The sequence below is a fragment of the Schistocerca serialis genome, chromosome 6, assembly GCF_023864345.2.
Source record: "Schistocerca serialis cubense isolate TAMUIC-IGC-003099 chromosome 6, iqSchSeri2.2, whole genome shotgun sequence".
Lineage (NCBI taxonomy): Eukaryota > Metazoa > Arthropoda > Insecta > Orthoptera > Acrididae > Schistocerca > Schistocerca serialis.
In genome coordinates this window covers 249698310-249706823 of record NC_064643.1, presented here as the reverse complement: position 1 = coordinate 249706823, position 8514 = coordinate 249698310, and positions in this window count along the sequence as shown.

The following is an 8514-nucleotide window of genomic DNA, read 5'->3' as shown; positions in this document are numbered from 1 at the left end:
TCCATACGGCAAACTCTGTGTACATCGTGTATGGAAAAATGGTTATCCCCAAATCCGGGTACGAGGCCACATGGTCCACCACAGGCTGTGGATAACTTGGGTGAACGATAGCTATGGAGAACGTTGCTGTCTGTGAACCTTCGCAGCAGCTGCCTGGTTCGAGCACCTATGCCGACTGCCGTTCATTATCGACGAAAGCTGAAATTTGTACGGCCTTACCGGAACTGGACGTCCATTGAGTGGGGACAGGTAGCCTTTTCAGATGAATTGCCTTTTATGTTCCTTCGGGCAGATAGTCGTTGAGTCATACAGCCCGAGAAGGGAGCGTTATGGTGTGGGGAATGTTTTCGTTTTCTTCCCTGGGTTACCTCGCCTTTCTTGAAGATACAGTGGATGTGGAGAAGTAGGCATCTAACCTCGGGAGCCATGACCACCTCTACATGCAGTTTGTTTTTCCATGACACGATGGCATCTATCAGCAGAACAATGCAACTTGTCAAACAGTGCTACGTGCCACACAGCTCGCAGTGTGAGTGCGTGATTCGAAGAGCACCAGAGCGAGTTTACCGTACTGCCCCGGCCGCCAAGCTCTCCGCATTAAAATACAGTCAGGAATATGGGAGAATCCTAACCGAGAAACCTAGCCCAGCTGGCCATGTCACGGGCGTCGGCATGGCTCCATATCTCCGTCGGAACCTTCTAAAACCTCACTGACTCACTTGCTTCACGTCCCGCAGCTGCCCGAACCGCAAAATCTGGTTGTTCATGTTTATGACAGGTGGTCACATTAATGCGACTAGACAGTGTATAACGTGGATCCCGTCACTGCGGAAACAAGTCACGACAGCCTCTTCATCTCGCTTTCCCTCACCAATCAGTGAACTCATAAATGAGATTCATGTCGGTCAACGTTCCCTCAGTAAACCTATCAATAGTGCTATGACTTACTGTTACGTAGTAACACCGCCAGCGAAAGAAACGCGCAACAAAAACAAGTGGCAGTGTTTGGAAGCTTGAGGGCATAGGGTACAGTTAGCATTACTGCTGTGAATAGCAACTACAGTGAGCCAAGGGATCAACTCGGTATCCAGGAGACACACAGTGCCTACCGTCGACATCTCACCCTTGTGCTGATATCTTCAGTGTAATAAATATATAAAGATGAAACATAGTAAATAAATAAAAAGCAGTGTAATTGATTTTTAGCGAAACACCGCAGACGACTAGTCCCTCACACAACTGACTCATAAAACATGACTGAATAACCTCTCAAATTTGTCGTTGCTGTTCATGTTCACTCCGTATCCCGATGTCTTCCGTATCAACTCTCATATTTCCTTCTAACCTGTCATCAGGTAGTTCCTTCCTACCGCAGAGGCCTTCAGTATACTCTTTCCACCTATATGCTCTCTCCCCTGCTTTTAACAGTGAAATTCCTATCCCACTCTTAACTTTGATCTGTTTGTTTTAATTTCGCAGAAAATTGTTTAGGTTTTTCTGTATGCTGCATCACTACTTCAGACGACAATATACTTTTGGATTTCCTTACTTTTTTCTGCTACCTTTTCATCTTAGCTCCCTGCAATTTCTATTCATTTCGTTCCTAAGTGTCTAATATTGGTGTATTCCTTTTATGTCCTGAACTTTTTGTACTTTCCTTTTTCGTAGATCAACTAGAGTATTTCTTCAGTTAGTGTCGGTTTCTTCCCAATTACTTTTCTTGTATTTTGCAAAGCGCTGAAAGAAAGGCTAAACTTGGTTTACGAATAGTTCGATAATAATTTCCACTACACCTTACTGTAGGCGATTACATTGTTATTATATACAACACTTTGGCAAATAATGCAAAAACTTCATTTAAAAGTGACAGCAATCAACATGAGCATTGTTGCAGCTAATGTTTTGCATATTACGAAAGTATATTGTTACCCACAAAAATTATATCTCATTAATACCTCATTTTCATGTAGAGGACAACTCATAATTTTAAAGACAACTGTTTGTTTAAACTCTGTAATTTATGTATTTAACATATTGAAGTCATAATGAATGACATGCAATGTCGCGAAATTACAAAACTTTTATGTAAACTGATTAGGGTTGATGTTTTTTTGTTCTGGAGTGAAACATTTGTTTCCTGACTGTAAACGTCGTTAGTTTAAAAAACTGGTTTACTTAAAAAAATTACAGAGATTCCTGTGTTAACAAAAGACAGTAAAGGTACAGCTAGATGAAAGACTATGTACTACCACTTTGTGGCAGCAAAATTGCAAAAACCGAAAATACTTGATTCTGTGAATACCAATGGTTCAACTAAAAAAGTGCTTTAATTGGAAAACTATGATGTTCAAGAAACTTCACTCACAAAAGAACGAGTTATATAATGACTCAAAGTGTGCCAACTTGGGTGTCAAGTGTTACTCAGCTGTTACACATGTGATCTGTATATCATTCGTTTGCATCACGGAAACGTTGTACAGTGTTTATCAGTTCTTAGTCTGTGATGTTTGTTAGGCAGGATGTTTGGGTGTAAATAAGTGTAAATAGAATCAGTAAAAAATGGTGCTGCAGTTATCACAATCGAAAGATATTCGTAAATATCCCTTGTCACAGAGAATCATGATGTATACGGATAGCTACCGTTTATGCTAAAATGTACAACATCATACACGCTTCCTGTTTCATGTAATACTGTTTAGCTATATAACAACTGTCAGGCACTGGTACAATATTTTTCTGAAGCCCTGAAGTGCCCAGCCGCCTTCAGGATTCAGTAAGGAAACCTCCATTCAGATCCTTATCGAATCGCTAACACCCTCGCAAGGAGAGATTCGTAGTCGTATCCTCAATAATAACAGGGCTTCAGGAGAAGACAGCATCACCACAGAACTGCTGAAAATCTTCGAACAAATTCCTCTAAGAACTTGTGATACGACAGTCACATAATTCTGTGTGATGTTTCTTTGTTTTTCTGCTTATCTCTTGGCTATTTTTGAGGGAGTACATAGTTTGCACAAGAAGAAGGGTTCATATTTTGTTGTAGATATGAGCAAACCCAAGTGTTCCTGCTGTGGTTTGGCTTGACCACAGGAAGGCAGTCACAGGTATTCCAGATAAAGGCAGTGCAGTTTGCAGGTGTCAACTGCGGCAAGCCACTGCTCCGCAGTTTATCAGCTAATGCGTTTTTCTTCTCTGAAGAGAATGTACCGCTCTAAGCCACTGCACGTCCCTTTTGTATCATTGACCAAGACGAATTCACCTGCCTTTACGCAGATCTAGGGATGGGCTACCGTGGCGCTGCTTACAGACCGTGAGATAATCCGTTGCCTTTCATTCCAGATTTTGTTATCCAATCAAACCAATATTACCCTTCATAGTGCCTCGGTACAAATAGATAGACCAATGAGTGGTTCATGGCTAGCAGCAGATCCCAACCTCTTGCGTTATAAGATCCGTTCTGGAAGGCAACATTTGTAAATTTGTGCAGGGTTCCTCTGCAATCGTGTAAAAAAAGCAACATTTCGGTGATCACGTTCGCAGTAGTAATGGTTCTGAGCACTATGTGACTTAACATCTGAGGTCATCAGTCCCCTAGAACTTAGAACTACTTAAACCTAACTAACCTAAGGACATCACACGCATCCATGCCCGAGGCAGGATTAGAACCTGCGACCGTAGCGGTCGCGTGGTTCCAGACTGAAGCGCCTAGAACCGCTCGGCCCAACAGGCCGGCCTTCGCAGTAGTATTCCGTTATTCCTCCCACACAGAGGTTTATAAAATGTGTGGAGGGACGTCTGAAAGAGGATAATTAGGAACTTGCGATCCTACTGCGGAGGAAGAGAGATTTCAGGTCCTGGTGCCGAGTAGGGCATAGACTTGCTGACGCCGAGTAGGGTGAACATTATCCGGTGGCGTCGCGCGATCTGGCACACGTTCGCTGTGCTTCGAGTAAGAGTCGCATTTGGCTCTTACACTATCCGCTCTCTGAGCTGCTAACAGTTTGCGTGATTTGCTACGTAACTTGTGTTGCTTGTTGGACTGTATCGTTTGGTGGGTCTTGGAACCGTTTACTTTGCATTTGCGAGAGGCACAGATTAGGAAAGCTTGTAGAGCATCCCAAGTAGTCTTTCACGTAAGTGAGGTAGCTCCACATACATTTCATTACACTGAGCTCTTAGAGAGTAATCTGTTTCAGTGATTTACTGACTTTGCGCTCATACTATTGGAGTAATTTTTCAGTCAGTTTCGGTTGGAAACTTATTCTCTCTCATTTTAATGTGGTACGTGCCGAGAATAAACAAATAACTTATGAAATTCAAACTTAATTCGTATCTCAGAATCAAAGTGTTTTCCTACAACTGATTGTGGTTAGGTGACTCTAAAAATAAACGTAACCAGTTTATCCTTATTTGTAATTTGCTTGTCTCATTGTGATGGTGTTCCGTTGCAATGCAGCGGTCAAACCATCTGCTCATTCTGTTTATACTCATGTACTGTGATCAGTTGTTTTAACTGATACATAACATACCGTGCTCGTCTTTCATGCAATGGAGCGTATCGTAAATAATGTCGGATAGGTATCACTTTGCAACAGACAGAAAAAAAACAAAGCATATATTTCAGGCTAAAATAAGTCATGAAATCACGACAGAGATTTGACAGAGAGACTGGAAATGAGTCTTAATGCACTCACTCCACAAACTTGATTCAAAATAATTGTAGACGAATCTTCCTCCAGCATGGTAGACACATAACTCTGCCGGGTTGCCTCCTCTAAATAGTTCAAGAGTAACTCTATCACGAAACAGGTAAATATCAAGCCGGCCTCCGTATTGGTCGAAGATGTAGAGAGCAATTATTTACTTTAAAAGCAACATTAAAATTCAAAGCTCTTAGGAACAGCTGGTTCATATGCTCCTCCTTATCCTCGAAGAACGACGATTCCATCGGAAAGAACTAAATAACATAAATAACTTCCAAATCAAAGTTCATGAGTGAGATGTCAGAACAACATTATATCAAAGCTAGTGTTAAGCATGGCAACGGTCTGGTTTTGGACAAAGTCGTCCGAGAATGGTAAAAAGAACTTAAAAACCAAAATTTCTGAGAATAATACAACTTGGAAGACACAAAAAGCCATCCAGATTTCTTATCCAGCCTTGCTTGTAAAATAAAATTTTCTCGAGCTTCCAACCGTGAAAAGTGATTAAAATACTCACGTGGCATAGCTGGAAGACAGAGAACATTTTATTCAATATTACTGCATCGAGAATCTGCATTCTTATAGGCTTTCTTGGTACCAAACATTCCTTCACGATATGTAACAATTTCTTTTTTAATCAGCTAGTTCATCTTTTAGTTCACATACATATTTTCTGCAAACACAAAGAACTTCAGTAACACTATTTCGTTCTATATTGAATCTGAATTCGATTTAGTTACTGACAGTAATAGCTGACGACGAGACGACAGGAGTTAAACCCATATAAATTCTCAAGAAGAACCTTTTCAAATAACGAAATACATATTATCGAAACATCATACTGAAAACTGATCACGAAGCATGGATAATCGAAAGAGTTCCAACAAACCGAAAGAGCACTTACTAAAATCGTTGAACATACAATGGTACAGACAATTCAGATGCAAAAGATTAGGAGAGCTTACAGCAAAATCTACATCTACAACGCACGACGATCGGAAGTTCTATAACAAATGTATAGAATATGAAGTCTTGTACGATAGTGAAACGTACCTCTCCGCCTTAAAAGTGATTTGAAAGTTGTCTTCAAGGAAGAACACGCAATTCTAAGAGCGGTACTCGGTCCCGGAAGAGCAGAAGGTGGAAACAGATCTCGAGAAACAGCCGAAAAACTATGGAATCTCACGGTAAACGTAAAAAAGGAAGATTGAAACATTATGGACAAATCGCTGACTACTGACAATAAGATTCATTCCCAAAACTGCGTCGTACTCAGAAAATCTTGAAACCAAATTCTGGATCCAGCAGGTCAAAAATGATTTAGAAAAGGCTCACAGTAGAATACCAGATTTTTCGACTTATACTTACATCGACCAAAAGCAGCAGACGGGAAGTACTGCCAGAGAATAAAGTCACAAAGAGACTAGGGACAAAGAGGAATGGGAGAAGAAAAGAATCCACGGAGAAATAACGAGAGCTGTTTGGAAACTATGAAGATAGAAAAATAATAGCTTTGCATGAATTCATAGGGTGCAATCACACTTGACAATAGTATACAATATTTAAATGTTATGTGTAATAGCACTTCACATTATGGTGTACACAGTTAATTTGGGAAGTGGTTTCACAATTGTAGCCATCATCTGGGCAGTTAGGTTGAGAACTGGAAACAATGTTCATATGTTACAGGAAACACATCAGTAACGAAGTGAATATCGAGAAGAAGAAATTTAGCAGATCAAAATGAAGAAGGTAGCAGGCTGTTATCAAAATGAACTTATACATTTGAGGTAATGATGATAAAATATACCAGAAAAGACCTGCTAACGTTATTTTTGTACATAATGAGTTTCTCGTATGTAAAGCAATAACGTCGCACGACGGAGAGGAAGTGTCTGGGGAAAGTTAGAAAAAACAAGGAGATATAAGAGATGTAGCAGGGACGGGAACACAATTTAAAGTGGAAAATTAATTCTAGAAAATCCAGTGAAAATTATAAACTGATGACTAGCGAAATAAATAAATAATGCACCTTCTGAGTTGACAGATAACCGACATCTTAATGCATACTGGCTAGCCTCAGAGCCAAGTGAATTATTTGGATTATGTAACATCATTGAATTAAGGACTTACAAAAATGATACTTAGATACAATCATTTTCTACTAGAATATTTCTTCCTTAACAATGCAACATGAATAATAAGAACAAGGAATCTTTTTCCATAGCTGCAAATTCACGGAAATGTAGCAACAAGAAATTACGATTTATTTTAAGACTTGTAGATATATGTATACTTAGGTAATACTCATTGAGGAAAGTTTCCACACATTTTAGTTCAGATGTATATTGAAATGTTTCTGTCAGATACAAAATTTATCTGTCCATCAGACTTTTATACTGAGTGTTCATTATTTTAAATTCTAAAGTGCAGTAACATACATTTATTTAGCAGAAATTTTTTAGTAATACTTCTGAAAATGTGTTAAGTGCATGTTCTCTTATGATTATGCCTGAATTACATTGCTTATTTCTGGAGGTGAAATCATACTTTACTAGAAACATAATTCATTGCACTGTAATGTAGTATCGTTTACTGAAGAAAACTTGGACCATGTACAAATTTTATAACACCACATAATAATCCCATAGCTACGTTAGCATAGACACTCTCCTCTCATTCTTTTAATTTAGCAACGACAATGGTCAAACATAAATTTCATGTGGTTAAAACTCTGTAAATTTATTGGATGTTGTATATATACTCTGAATTTTGAAATTTGTACAGACCTAACCTTGTTTAGCCACCTCTACAATGAGAACAATTGTTGCTATTATTTCGTATTTTACATAAACTCAGTGATGAAATTTATTTAACAGAATCCGTTTGTATATGTCGAAGTGTCTTTCACCCTCTTGTAGAATAAGCAGTTACAGGGGAAGTGTCTTTCACCCTCTTGGACTGTGACCAATTGCGGGTATCATCTGGGAATAAAACTAAGTGAGGTAAAGCTGCTTCAACTTGTAATTTGTACAGTATCTGAATGTGGTATATTCAGTTAACGCTTAACTCACGAGGTGACTTTTCTGAAACATATACTTTAGGGTGGGATCCTTGGGACCCCTATGTTTCAGCCGAAAATTAATGGAAAAATAATTCGAAATTTTAATTGAAATTATATAACAATTACTTTTGCAATTACTTAAGTGTTGATTAAATATTTGTTGTTGATTTTATTGCATTAAATAATGATAACAACATTTCAGTTTTATCGCACAAAATTTTGTTCTGCTATTGAGCCATTGATTACGAAAGGCCTGATATTACCTTATGTTCTAATAATCACCATATGGCAAATTCACTTCTTTCAGTCAAGGAGACAATAGAAACCTACTTGGATTTGATAATAGTCAATCAGATATTTGTTGAATATGTTAACACTTAGCTTTGTCAGTGAAATATTTACGTAAATTCTTGTTTGTGGAACGTAGTTCTTAAAACAGCTGGTGCTTATGATCTCATCTGGTTCTAACTGTTTAGTAGCAAACCCATATATTTCGTTAGCTACTTAAAAACTGCACTTACTTTGTTTTAAACAATCAGCATGGAGATTCGTAATAAATTGACGCCTACACCAGACGAGATGGAAATAATATTGCACTACACGATCCATTGGCAAGAACCTGTTACCAAATTTTTGTCATGTGTATCTTATTATTAAGCACATGCAACTCCATATTACTTTCTCTTTGTACGGCTGACACCTTTCCTATCTGTTTACGGCAGTCATCGCTTATTGCTGCCAATATAT